The sequence below is a fragment of the Cynocephalus volans genome, chromosome 11 (genome assembly GCF_027409185.1).
Source record: "Cynocephalus volans isolate mCynVol1 chromosome 11, mCynVol1.pri, whole genome shotgun sequence".
Taxonomy (NCBI): Eukaryota; Metazoa; Chordata; class Mammalia; order Dermoptera; family Cynocephalidae; genus Cynocephalus; species Cynocephalus volans.
Window position 1 is genome coordinate 129,080,104 of NC_084470.1, and position 17,885 is coordinate 129,097,988.

Genomic DNA, 17,885 nt, shown 5'->3' on the forward strand with positions numbered 1-17,885 from the left:
AATATTCCAATACCTAAAATGTGAAGTGTAAACAACATATATCTCTAACTGGAAGACTAAAAGACAATTAGTAAAAAAAAAAAAAAAAAAACATATATATACATGCACACACACACACACACACACACACACACACACACACACACACACACACACACACATATACATACATATAGGCAATATAAAAAGATGTAAAGCAGAACATCAAAATCCAAATGGGAGAGTCATAGAGATAAAGTGCAGAGTTTTATTTTCATTTTTATTACTATTTATTTTATTTGTTTTTTCTCATTCTTCACAAAATTAAATTGCTATTAGCATAATATAAGTTGTCATAAGTACAAGGTGTTTTTTTTTTTAAACCTCAGGTAACCAAAAAGCCAAAATCTTCAAGAGATACACCAACAATAAAAAGCAAGGAATCAAAACACACTGCTAGAGAACGTTTTCTAATCACAAAGGAAGGCAGCAAGAGAGGGAAAAAGAAAGAAAAGAGCTACCAAAAAAACTAGAAAACTAATAAAAAAAATCTCAGTTAGCTGTTGGTAATTACCTTAAATGTAAATGGATTAAATTCTGCAATTAAAAGACACAGATTGTCTGATAGATAGATAGATAAAAAAAAAAAACAAGGCTGTTTACAAAAATCTCACTTCACCTGTAAGGACATGCATAGACTGAAAGTAAAGGGATGGAAAAAGGATATTCCATGCAAACAGATACCAAAATAGGGCAGGAGTAGCTATACTTATATTAGATAAAATAGAGTTTAAATCAAAAGCTGTAAAAAGAGACAAACAGGAACGTTACATAATGATAACGAGGTCAACCTACCAAGAGGATATAGATATAGCAGTTGTAATTTTATATGTGCCCAACATTGTGTACTTAAATATGTAAAGCACTAATGGACCTAAAGGGAAAGAGAAACTCTATTGTAATGATAGTAGAGAACATTAAGATCCACTCTCAGCAATGAACAGATCCTCCAGATAAAAAAAAGAAGAACAAAGAAACAGTGAAGTTGAGTCTCTTTCTAGAACAAATGGACCTAACTGACACCTTCAGAACATTCCACCCAACAACCACAGAATACACATTCTGTTCAACAGCACATGAAACATTCTCCAGGGTGGATCATATGGTAAATCACAGAAGAAGTCTCCACAAATTTCAAAAAGTTAAAGTCATACCAAGTATCTTTTCTGACCACAATGTAACAGAACTAGAAATCAATTTTTAAAAAAAATTTAGAAAACTACACAAATACATGGAAATTTTAAAAAAAACATGCTTCTGAACAACTACTGGGTCAAGGAAAAAAATAAAAATGAAATTTTAAAAATTCTAGACACAGTGATAATGGAAACACAACATACCAAAACCCATAGTCATAGCAAAAAGAGTTCTAAGTGTGAATTTTAATGATATGCTTTTATTTTTCATGGTTTCTGTCAGTCCTTTCAGAACTTTATTTTTATTTTTTGTCAGTTGGCCAGTATGGGGATCCAAACCCACAACCTTGTTATTATAAGGCTTTGCTCTAACCAATTGAGCTAACTGGCCAGCCTTTAAGTGTGAATTTTATAGCAATTAAAGCCTACCTCAAAGAGATGGAAAGAGCTCAAATAAACAAAATAACAATGCAACTCAAGGAATTAGAAAAACAAGAACAAATCAAACGCAAAATAAGTAGAAAGAAAGAAATAATAAAAATCAGAGCAGAAATAAACAAAATTAAGACTAAAAAGACAATATAAAAGATCAACAAAACAAGGGTTGGTTTTTTGAAAAGGTACACAAAATTGACAAACCTTTACTTATTACTACTGGGGGGGGGAGGGAGGGAGAGAGAAAGAAAAGACTCAGATTAATAGAATCAGAGGTGAAAAAGGAGCTGTTACAACTGACAGTGCAGAAATAGAAAGGATCGTCAGAGACTAGTATGAACAAATACATGCCAACAAATTGGAAAACCTGGAAGAACTGGATAAATTCCTAGACACTTATACCTTCCAAAATTGAATTATGAAGAAATATAAAATCTGAACAGACCAATAACTAATGACAAGATTGAATGAGTAATAAAAAGTCTCCCTTCAAATAAATGTCCAGGACCAGGTGGCTTCAATGCTGAATTCTAGCAAACTTTTAAGAACTAACACCAATTCAGTTCAAATTATTTTTTAAAATTGAAGGAGAGAGAAGTCTTCCAAACACATTCTTTGAGGTCAGCATCACCTTGATACCAAAACCAGAATAGGACACACAAAAAAGGAAAACTACAGCCAATATCTCAGATGAAAATAGATGTAAATATTCTCAACAAAATCCAAATCCAACAGAACATCAAAAAGATCATCCATCATGATCAAGTGGGATTCATCTCAGGGATGCAAGGATGGTTTAACATATGCACATTAACAAAAAGTAAATGACAAAAACAATATGATTATCTCAATAGATGCAGAAGAAAAAAAGCATTTGATAAAATTTGACATCGCTTCATGATAAAATTCTCAATAAATTATGCATAGAAGGAAAGTACATTGACATAATAAAGGCTATTTATAACAAACCCACAATCAACATCACACTGAAAAGGGAAAAGTTGAAAAGCTTTCTCTCTAAAATCTGGAACAAGACAAGGATGCCCACTCTCACTACTTTTATTCAATATAGTACTGGAAGTCCTAGCCAGAGCAATCAGGCAAGAGAAAAAATAAAAGGCATTACTGTTAGACTGTCTCTGTTTGCAGATAACATCATCTTATATATAGAAAGCACTAAATATTACAGCGAACAGCAACAAAACTATTACAACTAGTGAAAAAATTCAGTAAACTTGGAGGATGCAAAAACAACATGCAAAAATCAGCAGCTTTTGTAGGCCAATTGTGAATTATTTGAAAAACAATTTTTTTTAAAAAAATCCCTTTTACAATAGCTACAAAAGAAAAAGTACATAGGAATTAATTTAACTAAGAGGTGAAAGATCTCTACAGTGAACAGTGTAAAACATTGATGAAAGAAATTGAAGAATACACAAAAATATAGAAAGACATCCCATGTTCGTGGATTGAAAGAATTATTATTGTCAAAATGACCATACTACCCAAAGCAATCTACAGACTCAATGCAATTTCTATCAAAATACCAATGACATTCTTTATAGAAATAGAAAAAAAAAAAACAATCCTGAAAAACATATGGAACCACAGAAGATTCCAAATTGACAAAGCAAGTCTGAGCAAAAAGAATAAAGTGGGAGGTATCACACTACCTGACTTTAAAATATACTACAAAAGTATAGTAACCAAACAGCATGGTGCTGAAATTTAAAAAGACACATAGACCCAAGGAACAGAATAGAAAACCCAGAAATAAATCTATGCATATACAGTCAACCAACTTTCAACAACTAAGCCAAGAACACACATTAGGGAAAGGAGAGTATCTTCAATAAATGATGCTGGGAAAACTGGGTGGCCACATGCAGAAGAATAAAACTGCACAATTATCTCTTACCATATACAAAAATAAATTTAAAAAGAATTAAATAAAAGACCTAAAACTGTGAAACTATTAGAGGAAAACATAATGGAAATACTTCATTACATTGGTATGGGCAAGGATTTTTGGAGTAATACCTAAAAAGCACATGCAACAAAAACAAAAATAAATGAGACTACATCAAACTAAAAACCTTCTGTCCAGCAAAGGAAACAATCAACAGAACAAAGAGACAACTTACAGAATAGAAGGAAGTGTTTGCAAACTACACAACTGACAAGAGGTTAATATCCATGATTTATTAGGACCTCAAACTACACAAGAGCAAAAAGTTAATTAATTAATTAATTAATTTTAAATGGACAAAAGATCTTAATCAACATTTCTGAAAATATGACATGCAAAAGTCCAAAAGGTATATGAAAAAATGCTCAACATCACTAATCATTAGGGAAATGCAAGTCAAAATCACAAAGAGATATCACATCACCTGTTAGAATGGCTATTATCAAAAAGACAAAAGATAACAAATGCTGTCAAGGATGTGGAGGGAAAGGAACTCATACACTGTTTGTAGGAATGTAAATTAGTACAGCCACATGAAAAACTGTATGAAGTTTCCTCAAAAAATAAAAAATAGAACTTTCATATGATCCAGCATCCCAGTACTGGGAATACATCTAAAGAAAAGGAAATCAGTATGTCCGACAGGTACCTGCACGCCTATCTTTATTGCAGCGCTATTCCCAATAGCCAAGACATGGAATCAACCTGAGTGTCCATCGACAGATGAATGGATAAAGAAAATGCAGTATGTTTACACAATGGAATATTATTTAGCCATAAAAAAATGAAATCCTGCCATCTGCAGCAACATTGAGGGAACTAGGGTCATTACGTTAAGTGAAGTGAGCCATGCACAGAAAGGCAATACCTCATGATCTCACTCATTTGTGGAATCTAAAACTGTAGATCTCATAGAGGTAAAGAGCAGACTTGTTCTTGGTAGAGGCTGGGAGGAGTAAAGGGGAGGGAAAGATGGGGAGAGGCTGGTCAATGGGTACAAAGTTACAGTTAGGAGAAATTTTTTCTAATGTTCCAATACACAGTGGGGTGACTATGGTTAATAGTATATTGTATATTTCAAATAGCAAGAAGAGAGGATTTTGAAAGTTCTGCCAATTACATATACTGAGACATCACAGAGTACCATATAAATATGTACAATTATTATGTGTCAATTAAAATTTTTTTAAAAATTCAAAGCTTAAAAATAATTAAAAGTTACTATGGATTTAATATTTCAACAAAGTTAGAAGAAAATTTAAATATATCTTTTTTTTAACAAAAAGTATTCTTAAGTTTCCCATGAAATGATAATAAACTATCATTTAATTTTTCTAAGCTCAACAACAAATTTTGAATGCCAGAGAAAATTTCACATCACTTCTGTTATTAAAAATACAAATTCTATCTTAAAATACTTGAAAATTTTTACCATATTTTATGCCAAATTCAATTCTTGAAATCCTCATTTTATTTCAAAAAAACCCTCTATTTTTAAATGTTGCATGAATGAAATAGGAATCATTGTTCTTGACTGTTGGATTTCCAGTAAGAATTTAAATTTACCACTTTCCTGTATGATAATTTTTGTGTATCATGTAAGAGTATGTGGAGAGTTCATTTTCACTGATAAAAGAGAAAAATAGGGGGAAATTTTTTCTATCTTTCTAAAACTTGCAAAACATTTTCACAGATTTGCTCATTTTTTCGTCCATCTCTAGCACTGAGTTATCATCAGTAGAAAGCAGCTAGCTGAAGGGAAAAACAAAAACTATTACTATTTATCCAATGCCAAATACTACTTACTCTCAATAAAAAGTAGTCTGATTTTTCATATGTTCATAGGAAGAACTCAATCCTCACTTCAGACCCATTGAAAAAGTATGTGGATGAAAACACTGATTGATTTTTCTACGTGGCTGTGAGTTATATTAGCTGGTACAGATATCTGTTAGTGATGATATTTTTAAAAGATTTCTAAATAAGCAAAGTAGCAGAGAAAAGTATATGTGAAACGTAAAAGTGATTATGTGGAACTTGAAAAATCCTTAGCCAGGAATTGACATGCAAGTTGCAAAGCAGGCTTCTGTAGCACAGAGACGCGCTTTCTAAAGTAGTTCCTTGAGTTAAGTGACCTGTAAATTTAGGCAGAGTGTGTGTTTAGGTGTCTAGTGATAGAGGTGACAAATTCAAAAGGAAAAAAGCAAAATATAGAGTAACATTTTTGCCAATATAGAAATATCTACGTCTATACGTTAGCAAAATGTTTATTGTTAAGTATGTTATACTTCCTTGAACAGCAAAGAAACAAGAAAGAAAACGAAAGGGAGAGAGGAAAGGCAGGAAGAAAAATGGGGAGAAGGGAGGAAAAAGGAAGTCGTACCTCATTTAAGTTTATATTCTTTAAAGGTAGAAAAACATGGAAACAAATACAAGGCAAAAAAATTTTTACCATAAGAAATAAAAATGCAAAGTTTATTAGAATTCATAGGTAAGATAATTTATTTTCAATCTGGAGTGGGTAGTAGAATAAGGAATACTACATAGAGACATTAGCATCAGGAACAAACTCTGTGTCTGATTTATATAGGCACTCAATAAATGCTTGCAGAATGCTGTTGAATAATTTTTTGAAGGACAGGTGGAATACGAGCAAGAGGAAAGTGGGTAATAATGCAATTCCAAGTAGTAGAAACAAGAGGAGTAAGAACACAGAGGCACAAATGTGTAAGAATTTATGATGCACACAAATATTCTAACATTGAAATGAGACCTTTGAACAGAGTAATGAGTAATAGTACTGGAAACCCACTGTTACTCTACAAAAGTGTTTCTTTGCCTGCATCCTCACCAAAATTTTCTACGGCACACTTTCATATTATCGGTTAAATAAATTCAGATTTCACAATGTCTCATAAGACCTGAACTAATAGATTTAGTTACTGTGCATTATGTCTGCAGAAATGAAGAAAGAAATTTGCTTCTAAGTTTAACTATTTCTTCAGTCAAAAATCTGCATGTACTTTTTCTTTTTTAAGCAAGTACAAAAATAGTCTGTTAATGACTCATCATTGTTTTCCTGAAAAGCAATATAAAAAAAGTAATTATATATACATGGGGTCTTCAAAAAGTTCATAAACAGATTTGCATTCTCTTTTAATTCAATTTGAAGTCTTGTATAACTACCTGTACATATTGTAAATATAAAATGTATAATTTTCCTATATCATATATAAATTGTTTATAGAATTTATATTACATATTTATGTTTCTATACCAAATTATTAATTTACATTTTTTTGTTTAACATATATTTTATATTTATTTATGCATTTATATTTGTTCATAAGTTATTTCTGTAATGTATTATTTTTATATTATATCCACACATCATTATTATTATATTATATTCCATTTCTATAGAGGCAATACCAATTCTAAATTATTTTCATGTTTTACCACCACAATATGTGCACCTTTATACATACGAATTTCTTATTTTCCAGAATCTGGGGTGAGCTTTTTCTTCTTTATTTTATGCTTCTCTGTTCATTCTAAATTTTTTTCACTGAGAATCCATTTATAATCAGAAAAATGACATGATATAAAATAGTCACTTCTGTAAATATTATGTAGAGATGTCTATTTTGACATTTGTCTGTTTTTAAAATCATATCGTTTCTTTTTTAACTGTTGAGTTGCTTGAGTTCCTTCTATATTCTGGATATTAATCCCTTGGTGGATGCATAGTTTGCAAATATTTTCTTCCATTCTGTAGGTTTTCTTTTCACTCTTGATTGTTGCCTTTGCTGTGAAGCTTTTTAGTTTGATGCAATCCCATTTGTTTATTTTTTATGTTGCTTGTGCTTTGGGGGTCTTATTCACAAAGTCTTTGCCCAGTCCTACATCCTGAAGTGTTTCCTCTATGTTTTCTTCTAGGAGTTTTATAGTTTCAGGTCTCATACATGTGTTTCTAATGCATTTTGAGTTGATTTTGGTATATGGCAAGAGGTATGGGTCTAGTTTCACTTTTCTACACAAGGACGTGCAGTTTTCCTGGCACCATCTGCTGAAGAGGCTGTCCTTTCCCCAGTGTATGTTATTGGTGCCTCATCAAAGATCAGTTGGCTGTAAGTATGAGGGTTGATTTCTGGATTCTTTATTCTGTTCCACTGGACCATGTGTCTGTTTTTATGCCAGTATCATGCTGTTTTGTTTACTGCAGCTTTGTAGTATAATTTGAAGGCAGGTAGTGAAATGCCTCTGGATTTTATTGTTGTTATTATTATTATTATTATTATTATTATTTTGCTCAGGATTGCTTTGGCTATTAAGGGTCTTTTGTTGTTCCATATGAATATTAGGATTGCTTTTTCCTATTTCTGTGAAGAATGTCATTGGCATTCTGATGAGGATGGCATCGAATCTGTCGATCACTTTGGGTAGTATGGACATTTTTACCATGTTAATTCTTCCAATCATGAACATGGAATGTCTTACCATCTTTTGATGACCTCTTTAATTTCTTTTAGCAGATTTTTACAGTTCTAGTTGTAAATATCTTTCACTTCCTTGGTTAAATTTACTGCTATGTATTTTATTCTTTTGGCGGCTATTGTAAATGGGCTTGCTTTCTTGATTTATTTTTCTGCTTGTTTGTTGCTGGTGTATAAAAACACGACTGATTTTTGTGTATTGATTTTTTTATCCTGCAACTTTACTGACTTTGTTTATCAGCTCTAGAAATTTTTTGATCCAGTTTATAGGTTTTTCTATATATAGGATCATGTAATCTGCAAACAGGTACAGTTTGACTTTATCTTTTCCAATCTGGATGCCATTTATTTCTTTCTCTTGCCTGATTGCTCTGGCTAGTACTGCCAATACAATGCTGAATAGGAGTGGTGAGAGTGGGCATCCTTGTCTTGTCCCTGTTCTTAGAGAAAAAGCTTTCAGCTTTCCCCCATTCAAAATGATGTTGGTGGTGGACTTGTCATGTACTTTCCTTCTATACCTAATTTGTTGAGAGTCTTTATCATGAAGAGATACTGAATTTCATCAAATACTATTTTTCTGTGTTTATTAAGATAATTTTATGATTTTGTTCTTGATTTTGTTGATATGGTGTATCACATTTACTCATTTGTGTAGGTTGAATCATACTAGCATCCTTGGGATGAAACTCACTTGATCATTGTGTATAATCTTATTGATGTGCTGTTGTACTCTGTTTGCTAAAACTTTGTTGAGAAATTTTTTATCTATGTCTATCAAGGATATTGGCTTCCTCTTTTTGTTGTGTCTTTATCTGATTTTGAGCAGGGTGCTGCTGGCCTCATAGAATGAATTTGGGAGAATAGTCTCTGTTTCAATTTTTTGGAAAAGTTTGAAAAGGATTAGTGTTAGTTCTCCTTTAAAGGTTTGGCAGAATTGAGCAATGGGGCCATCTGGTCCTAGGTTTTTCTCTGTTGGGAGACTGCTGATTACTTCCTGAGTTTTGTTGCTCATTATTGGTCTGTTCAGGTTTTCAATTTCTTCTTGGTTCAGTGTTGGTAGTTTGTATGTGTTCAGAAATTTATTCATTTCCTCTAGGTATTCAAATTTGTTAGTGTATAGTTGTTCATAATAGTCTCTAATGATTCTTTGTATTTCTGTTGTATCAGTTGTAATGGCTTCTATTTCTTTTCTGAATTTCATTATTTGGGTCTTCTCTCTCTTTTTTTCTTTTTTATAGTTAGCCCAGCCAATGGCTTGTCCATTTTGTTTATTTTCTCTCAAAAAAAAAAATAAATAAAGGAAAGCACCTTTTTGTTTTATTGATTTTTCTTAAGCTGTCTGTTTCATTTAGTTCTGCTCTCATCTTAATTATTTCTTTCCACCTACTAGTTTGGGGATTGATTGTTCTTATTTTTTTAATTCTTTGAGGTGTAAGATTAGGTTGTTTATTTGAAGTCTTTCTATTCTGTTGATGTAAGCACTTAACTGCAATAAAGTTCCCTCTTAGTACTGCATTTGCAGTACTCCACAGGTTTTGGTAAGTTGTGCTTGGATTTTCAATTGTTTCAAGAAACTTGTTGATTCCCTGCTGTATTTCTTCTTTGACTAATTGGTCATTCAGGAGCATGTTGTTTAATTTCCATGAATTTGTACAGTTTCCAAAGTTCTGTTTGTTGTTAATTTCTAAATTTATTCCACTGTGGTCTAGAAAGATACTTGATATGATTTCAGTTTTGTTAAATTTGTTGAGAATTTGTGTCCTAACATGTAGTCTATCCTGGAAAATGATCTGAGTGCTGATGAGAAGAATGCATATTTTGTCATTGGATGAAATGTTCTGTATGTCTGTCAAGTCCATTTGGTCTAAGGCGCTGCTTAAATCCAATATTTCTCTGATGATTCTTGTCTAGATGATCTGACCAATGCTGAGAGCCATGTGTTAAAGTCCTCAGATATGACTGTGTTGGGGTCTATCTGTCCTCTTAGATCCAGTAACACTTGCTTTTTTTTCCTGGGTGCTCTGATGTTGGGTACATATATATTTATGGTTGTTATGTCTTCTTCCTGCATTGAACCTTTGTCTCTTTTTTATTATTCTTGGTTTGAAATTCTGTTTTATCTGATGTAAGTATGGCAACTTCTGCATGTTTTTGATTTCCATTTGCATGGGATGTGTTTTTTCATCCTTTCACTATTAGTATATGTGTCTTTATTGGTGAAGTGAGTTTCTTGCAGGCAACATATAGTTGGGTCTGGTATTTTAATCCATCCAGCCAATCTATATCTTTTACTTTGGGAATTTAATACGTATATGTTCAAGGTTGTAATTGAAAGGGATTGCCTTATTTCTGCCATTTTATTCGTTTCTTAATGGTTCTTTTATATTTCCTTTCCCCCACACCCCTTTTATTGTTCATCTTTGCAGGGGTTTTTCTTTTTTTTTTTTTTTTTGTAATGAAAATATATTTTCTTTCCCATTCTCATTTGTGTAAAAGTTGTTTTTATTCTTTCTCATGTATTTATCATGACATATATCACTTTTTTGATCCCAGATGTAGAACTCCTTTGAGGATTTGTTCAAGGGCCAGTCTTGTGGTAGTGAATTCCTACAATTTTTGTTTGTCTGGGAAAGACATGATTTCCCCTTTATTTTTTAAGGAAAGCTTTGCTGGATATAGTATCCTTGGTTGACAGTTTTTTTTTTTTTCTTTTAGCACTTTGAATATGTCATTCCACTTGCTACTAGCCTGTAGGGTTTCTGTTGAGAAGTCTGCTCTTAGCCTGAATGGGAATTTTCTTACAAGTGATCTGATGCTTTTCTCTTGCTGTTTTTAGAATTCTTTCTTTATCTTTAACTTTTGATAATTTGACTATAATGTGTCACATTAGTCCATTTCTGTTGCTTATAACAAAATACTTGGAACTGGGTAATTTATTTTAAAAAAAGAACAAAATTTATTGCTTACAGCTTCTGAGGCTGGGAAATCCAAAGTCCAGGGAACCCATCTGGTGTGAACCTTGGTGGTGGTGACAATGACAGCAGAGTATCACATTGTGAAAATGGTGGAGCAGAGAGAGGATAGTTCCTCATGCACTCTCCTTTTAAAGCCCTCAGAATCATGCCCCTGACCACCATTATTAATCCATTTCCTACAGCATGGTCCTATAGTCTAATCACCTCCCCAAGGCCCCACCTTTCAATTACTGTAGTAGGACTACCCACTCTCCCAACAGTCACAGTGGGGGCCAAGTACCTACTATATAAAACTTGGGGGACACAATTCAAGTTTCAGTGAGTTTCTTGGGGGGAACATTCAATTCACTACAGGTATCTTGGAGATCTTTTTGGGTTGAATCTCTTTGGGAATCTTTGAGCTTCTTGTACCTGTAAGACCGTATCTCTTCCAATACTTAGGAACTTTTCAGCTGTTATTTCATTAAATAGACTTTCAATGCCTTTTCCATTTTTCCTTTCTCTTTCCCTTCTAATAGAGACATAACAGGATGTTTGTATGTTTGTATACTTAATGCTGTCAGAAAGCTCTCATAGGTTTTCATTTTTTAAAAATTTTAATTTTCTTTTATTATTGGTCCAACTTTTTTCCTTCTCTCTCTCTCTCTCTCCAACTTCATTTTTATATTCTTTTTTCTTCGTCCTTTTGCTCAAAAATTCTGTCTTCTACCTCAGAATTTCTTTGTTCCACTCGTTCTATACTGCTATTTATGCTCTTGGTTGTATTTTTTATTTAATTGAATGAATTCTTCAGATCCAGAATCTCTGCTTGTCTTTGTTGTTGTTTTTAACTCTTTGTTGAATTTCTCATACATGTCCTGAATTTTCCTTTTGACCTTGTTGTAATTTTTATCTATTTTTTCATTCGTCATGTTGTTTCCTTAATATTGCCTTTTGGGATTCCCTTCAGGTGAGCTATGTTTTCTTTAATGCAGAACATTACTTATTTGGTTTCTTTCCCAAGAGAAACCTTGTGAATATGTAGAAATAAAACATGGGCAATTATATGATAATAATTGAAACTTCCTTTTCAATTCCTATGAGAAAGTTTTTTCTATTCCTTCTGCAAATATAGTTTTGTGTCTCCTTCAGAATTCTTATGGACTCACATAACATGTACAGAGGAAGGATGGTCACCAACACTGGAGTGTCTCAATGAGTAAATATGCTGATCCTTATCTGGGTGAATCATCAGTGAGTGGAGTGAGGCATACCCCAGGTGGTATCAGAGAGTCTTGACAGGAGCAAGATCTAGAGGAGCCAGCAAAGAAGACAAACATACATGTTTTCTATGAGGCTTTCATGAGAGCCCAATGACAAGAAGAAAAGATATAAATTTTAGGGGAATATCTAAATGTTGTCTATAAATAGAAATATTTGCATTTTTTAAAAAGTGTTCAAAAGCTTTAAAAGTTGATTTTTTTCTAATATGCACTGTATCAATATGAACATAGTTTTATTCTAGAAACATCATTGTACTAAATATGAATATTGTTTTAAATTTCACTACCATTTTCATATTTCAAAGAGCAATTCTGCTTATTATTTAAATCATGTTAATACTTACCATTAATCGTGGTTTTGTTCCTTTAAAGTATAACTATATAAGTATTTAAATTCTACCACTATTGTCATTTGGGGCCAGATATTTCTTTGTTTTGGTGATCTGTACTGAGCAGGGCAGGATGTTTAGATTCTACTGTGTAGTCCCTCTCTACCTCCTCATCATGACAACCAAAAATGTCCTCAGACATTGCCAAATGTCCCATGGGGGGCAAAATCACCCTAGTTTGAGAACAATTGGTTTATAATAATTTTACAGTGAACAGAGAGAGGGCCCCAAATGATGGCAGAATATAGAATGAGAAAAATAGAGAGAGGCAGACTAGACAAGCCGTCACAGGAGACAAAAGTTACCATCTTCTAGGTCTGACACAACAAAATACCACAGACTGGATAGCTTAACACATTTTATTACATTATTTTCTCACAGTTTTAGAGGCTAGAAGTCCAAGATCAAGGTTTCAGCATGTTTGGTCTCTTCTGGGGAACGTTGGCTTATAGATAGATGGTCACCTTCCTGCTGTGTCCTCACACAGCCTTTTCTCTGTGCACATGCATCACTGATGTCTCTCTCCTTATTTCCTGATGGAGTTTGGATGTGTTGTCCCCTACAAAACTCATGTGAAAATTTGATCTCCAATGTGACAGTGGTGGAAACTGAGTCATGGGGGCGGATCCCTCATGAATGGATTAATGCTCTCTCTGGGGGAGGGGGGAGTAATGAGTGAGTTCTCGCTCTATTTGTTCCCATGAAAGCTCGAGGCTTGAAAAGACCCTGGCACCTCCTCTCTCTCTCTTGATTCCTCTCGCCATGTGATCTGCTTGTACCCACCAGCTGCTGCTACTTCCGCCATGAGTAGAAGCAGCCTGAGGCCCATGTCAGATGCAGCTGTCCCAGAATCATAAGCCAAATAAACCTCTGTTCTTTATAAATTACTCAGTCTCAGATAATTCTGTTATAGCAACACAAAACAGACTAAAACATGTCCTAATCTCTTTTTATAGGAACACCGGTCATATTGGGTTAGGGTCCACCATACCACCCTCACTTTAACTTTCTTAATCTCTTCAAAATACAAATACAATCACATTCTAAGGTACTGGGGGTTATGGCTTCAGCATGTGAATTTTGGGGGGATACAATTCAGTCCCTAACAGACAGTAAATAAGAAATAACATTAATTAAAATATTAAATATTTTGGACTATCTAAAGTAACTGTTGAATAATAAATGTATTTATTTAACTGAGGGATAATATGAGTACCGACTCAGTGTCAACTATTATCTTTCTTTTTCTTATACGTATATGGTAGAAGGAGATAATAATTTTTAAAATTTATTTTTATATTAATTTCTAATTTGAATCCTGACATTTTCTTTGAATATTTCACAGTTCAGATTTAGTTTGCCATTTTAAATCATGTTTGCCAATGTTTTACATCAATCATTTTTTGGGTGCTTCTTCCCTTGGATAGAAAATTGTCATTCTGCAGTTTCAGGACAAATACACACCAAAGGTAACACTGTGCAAGTTACCTATGATACAGGTCACACAGCCTTCCTAATAATTAGAGTAATATTATGTGTGCACACCTTGGCTGTCCCACCCCTTCTAAATACAGTCATATCTGTAAGTAAAACATTGTTCTCTGAGATACTGGTTTTGTTTTTATTCTGTAAAAAAATTATTAAAAGTATTCATTATTGCTTTCTTTGCTCATACAACCCATTTAGTTTATGTTCTAATTGTATCTAGTCATATTAAGTAGGAATTGCATAAGAGATCAAGTCAGATGCTGGGCATGCTAAAACAAGTTATTTCCTTAAAAATCTCTAAAAGTTATCATTTATGTTTGCTTATACAAAGAAATATTTTCATTTGTCAATAAATTTAAGTTCTAATCAAATTAAGATACCAATTTTTATAATATTTTATTATAAGAATTTCCAAACAGTGAAATTCAAACTCTACGGCGAACACTTGTCTACCCACAACCTCTATTATACCAATTGTGTACTTCTAATTCTATTTTATCATGTATCTATCTGTCTGTCATCCCCTCTGTCTGTTGATTTTTTATTTATTTCATTGTAAATTAGACTTCTCTACAATATCTCATAAATATTTCAGCATGCATATTATTAACTATACCTCAATGTTTGTTCATAGTTCTTTTATTTAGGTAAAATATTAATGAAATGCATAAATATTAAGTATACAGTTACTGAATTTTGACAAATGTACACAACTGTGCAAGTCAAACCCCTGTCAAGAAATAGAAAACAGCCATCACAGGAAATTTCTTCACACTTCTTCACAGTAGATTCCCACTTCAAACAAACCCTCCTAAGCCAACCATTGCTCCTATTTCTTTCCACCGAGATTACGTTTGAATGTTCTAAACTTCATATAAATGATATAATAAAATAAGCACTCTTAACATATATATTCTTGTAGTCAAGATGGTATTTTTGAGATTCATCCATGTTGCGTCTGTCAGTGCTTCATTCCCTTTTGCTACTGAGTAACATCCCATCATATGAATACACCAGCATTTTTTCAGCCATTCTCCTATTGCTAGAGCTATTACAAATAATCTTGGTCAAGTTTTTTTTGCAGACATATGTTTTCATCACTCTTAAGTAAAATGCTTCGAACTGGAGCTGCTAGATTATAAAGTATGTGCTTAGTTTCATAAGAAACTGAGAGTTATTTTTTCCAGTGTAAATGTATACTCTTTTCAAAGATGTATGAATTTGCTTGCTGCACTTCCTGACCCATGGGTGTTATCAGTCATTTTAATTTTAGCCATTTGAGTGAAGGTGGGGTAGCCTCTCATGGGGGTTTTGCCAATTCCTTTTGATGTCCCAGCCCATTTTAAAGCAAAATTTTGTGGAAAATTTCTAATTGTAAAATTTTATATTTTCCATTGACTAACTAATGGTCAATATTTTTACACCAATTTATAGCAACCATTATATATATATATATATATATATTTTTTTTTTGGTAAATTGGTCATAACTGCCTAATCCCCATTGGGACTGAAACCAGAAAATCTTTGTGGTGCAGCCCTGTTGAATAGCTCTACCCTGCACTAAGCAGATTCTGAAAAAAGAGGCAGTGCTTCTCTCCCACCACACAAATTACTGGTTGCCAAAAACAAGAGAGTGGAGTCCTCTGGACTGGTTCCACCTGTGCTGAGCCAACTTCAGCAAAGAAGCATCCTCCTGCTCTTGCTTAATTGTGTGGTTGCTGCAGATACAAGGGGTGGATCACTATTGACTATTCAAGCCCTTCACTAAGCAAAGACAATCAGAGGCAACACCGCTTCCCCCAACAAATAAGAGGGAGCTGGAGAAAGGGATTCTTTAAGTATGGCTATTAAATCCTGGGTTTACCTGCAAGAAACCAATGCCTGATGTTGACCAGTATTAACACAGCAAAAGCTTTGAGAACTGAATTGCAGTGCACTAAGCATCAAATCATTAAATCATTAATCCCGTTACAATAGCTACAAAAAGAAGGACACTTAGCAATAAATTAATCATCACTAAAATCACAATTGGATATCACCTCACACCTATTACAGTGGTTATTATAAAAAAGACAGAAGATAACTAGTGTTGGTGGAGAAGTGGAGAAGAGAGAACCCTTGCACACTGTTAGTGAAAGTGTAAATTGACACAGACACTATAGAAAACAGTACGTAGTTTCTCAAAAAAATTCAAAATAGAATTATCATATTATCCAGCATTCTCACTATTGGGTATATATCCAAAGGAAGGGAAATATGCATGTTGAAGAGATACCTGCACTCCAATGTCCATTGCAGCATTATTGACAATACACAAGATATGGAATCAACCTAAGTGTCCATATGCAGATGAACAGATAAGGAAAATGTGTTATATATGCACAGCGGAGTACTATACAGCCTTAAAAAGTAGGACATACTGTCATTTGCGATAACGTGTATAAACCTGGCAGATATCATGTTAGGTGAAATAAGCCAAGCACAGAAAACCAAATACAGCATGATCTCATTTATGAATGGAATCTAAAAAATTGAATTCATAGAAGTAAAGAGTAGAATGGTGGTTATCAGGGAATGGAGAGTGGGAGGGTGGGGTTGGGGAGATGTTGGTCGAAGTTTACAAAATTTTCATTAGCAGGAATAAGTTCAAGAGATCTGTGGTACTACATGGTGATTGTAGTTAACAATGTATCATATTCTTGAAAATCACTGAGAGATTTCAGTAGTTCTCACCACAAAAATGATAAGTATGCAAAGTAAATACATATGTAATTAGAAGAATTTAGCAATTTTACACTGTATACATTTCGTAAAACTTGATTATGTGCATGATAAATATACACAATTTTTTTTCTTAATTTAAAAAATTAATTTCAAACAATGTAAAGACGACCTTCCAGGCAGGGAATTTTCTTATAAGAAGTAATAAAATAGCAAATGGCACAGTTACTTCAGTAGAGCAGTTTGAGTTATTCACAGGGAATCTGGTGGTCTTTAAATGTTAAGTTGTACAGTTTAGATTCTATCCTTTGGATTATGGGGAAAAATTGAGGATGCACCATAAAAGTTGTTTCCATGAAAAATGGCATAGTCAGAACAATTTTTGTGAATAGGTATATGTAATCTGTTTGCAAGATTAATCAAATAGATTGTGACAGGAGACCAATATCTTCGGAGGCTATTTCAATAGGCCAAGTGTGAGGTAATAAAAAGGTAAATTGAGCTGGTGGGAGTGAGAATGGAAAAAAGAAAAATTTTATGAAGTCTGAATGCAAGTTTACCTAGGTTCACAATGAATAAACAGTTTTTATAATTTCACACGCTAGTACTAACTGACAAAAACAAAAGTAGAGGAAATTTCATTAGAGATAAGAAGAAAATTGTATATCCTTACCATAGCTTAATGTGGTAAATGAATACCTTATAAAGATGTCAACTTAATATGGGTACTTCCTATAAGAAAAGTATAGTACATAAATAAATTGTGAGATTTACCACAGTGATCTATTATGAAACTTTGTTAAAGTAAGACAAAAATATTGCTAGGTTTTGATTACACACTTTAAATATTTGACACAATATATTTCAAATTCAAAAAATAAATATACATAAACTCCCTAATCAAAAATATATACTAAAAACATAAATAAATAACATAAACAAACACATGGATCATAAAATATCTAGTTGAAAA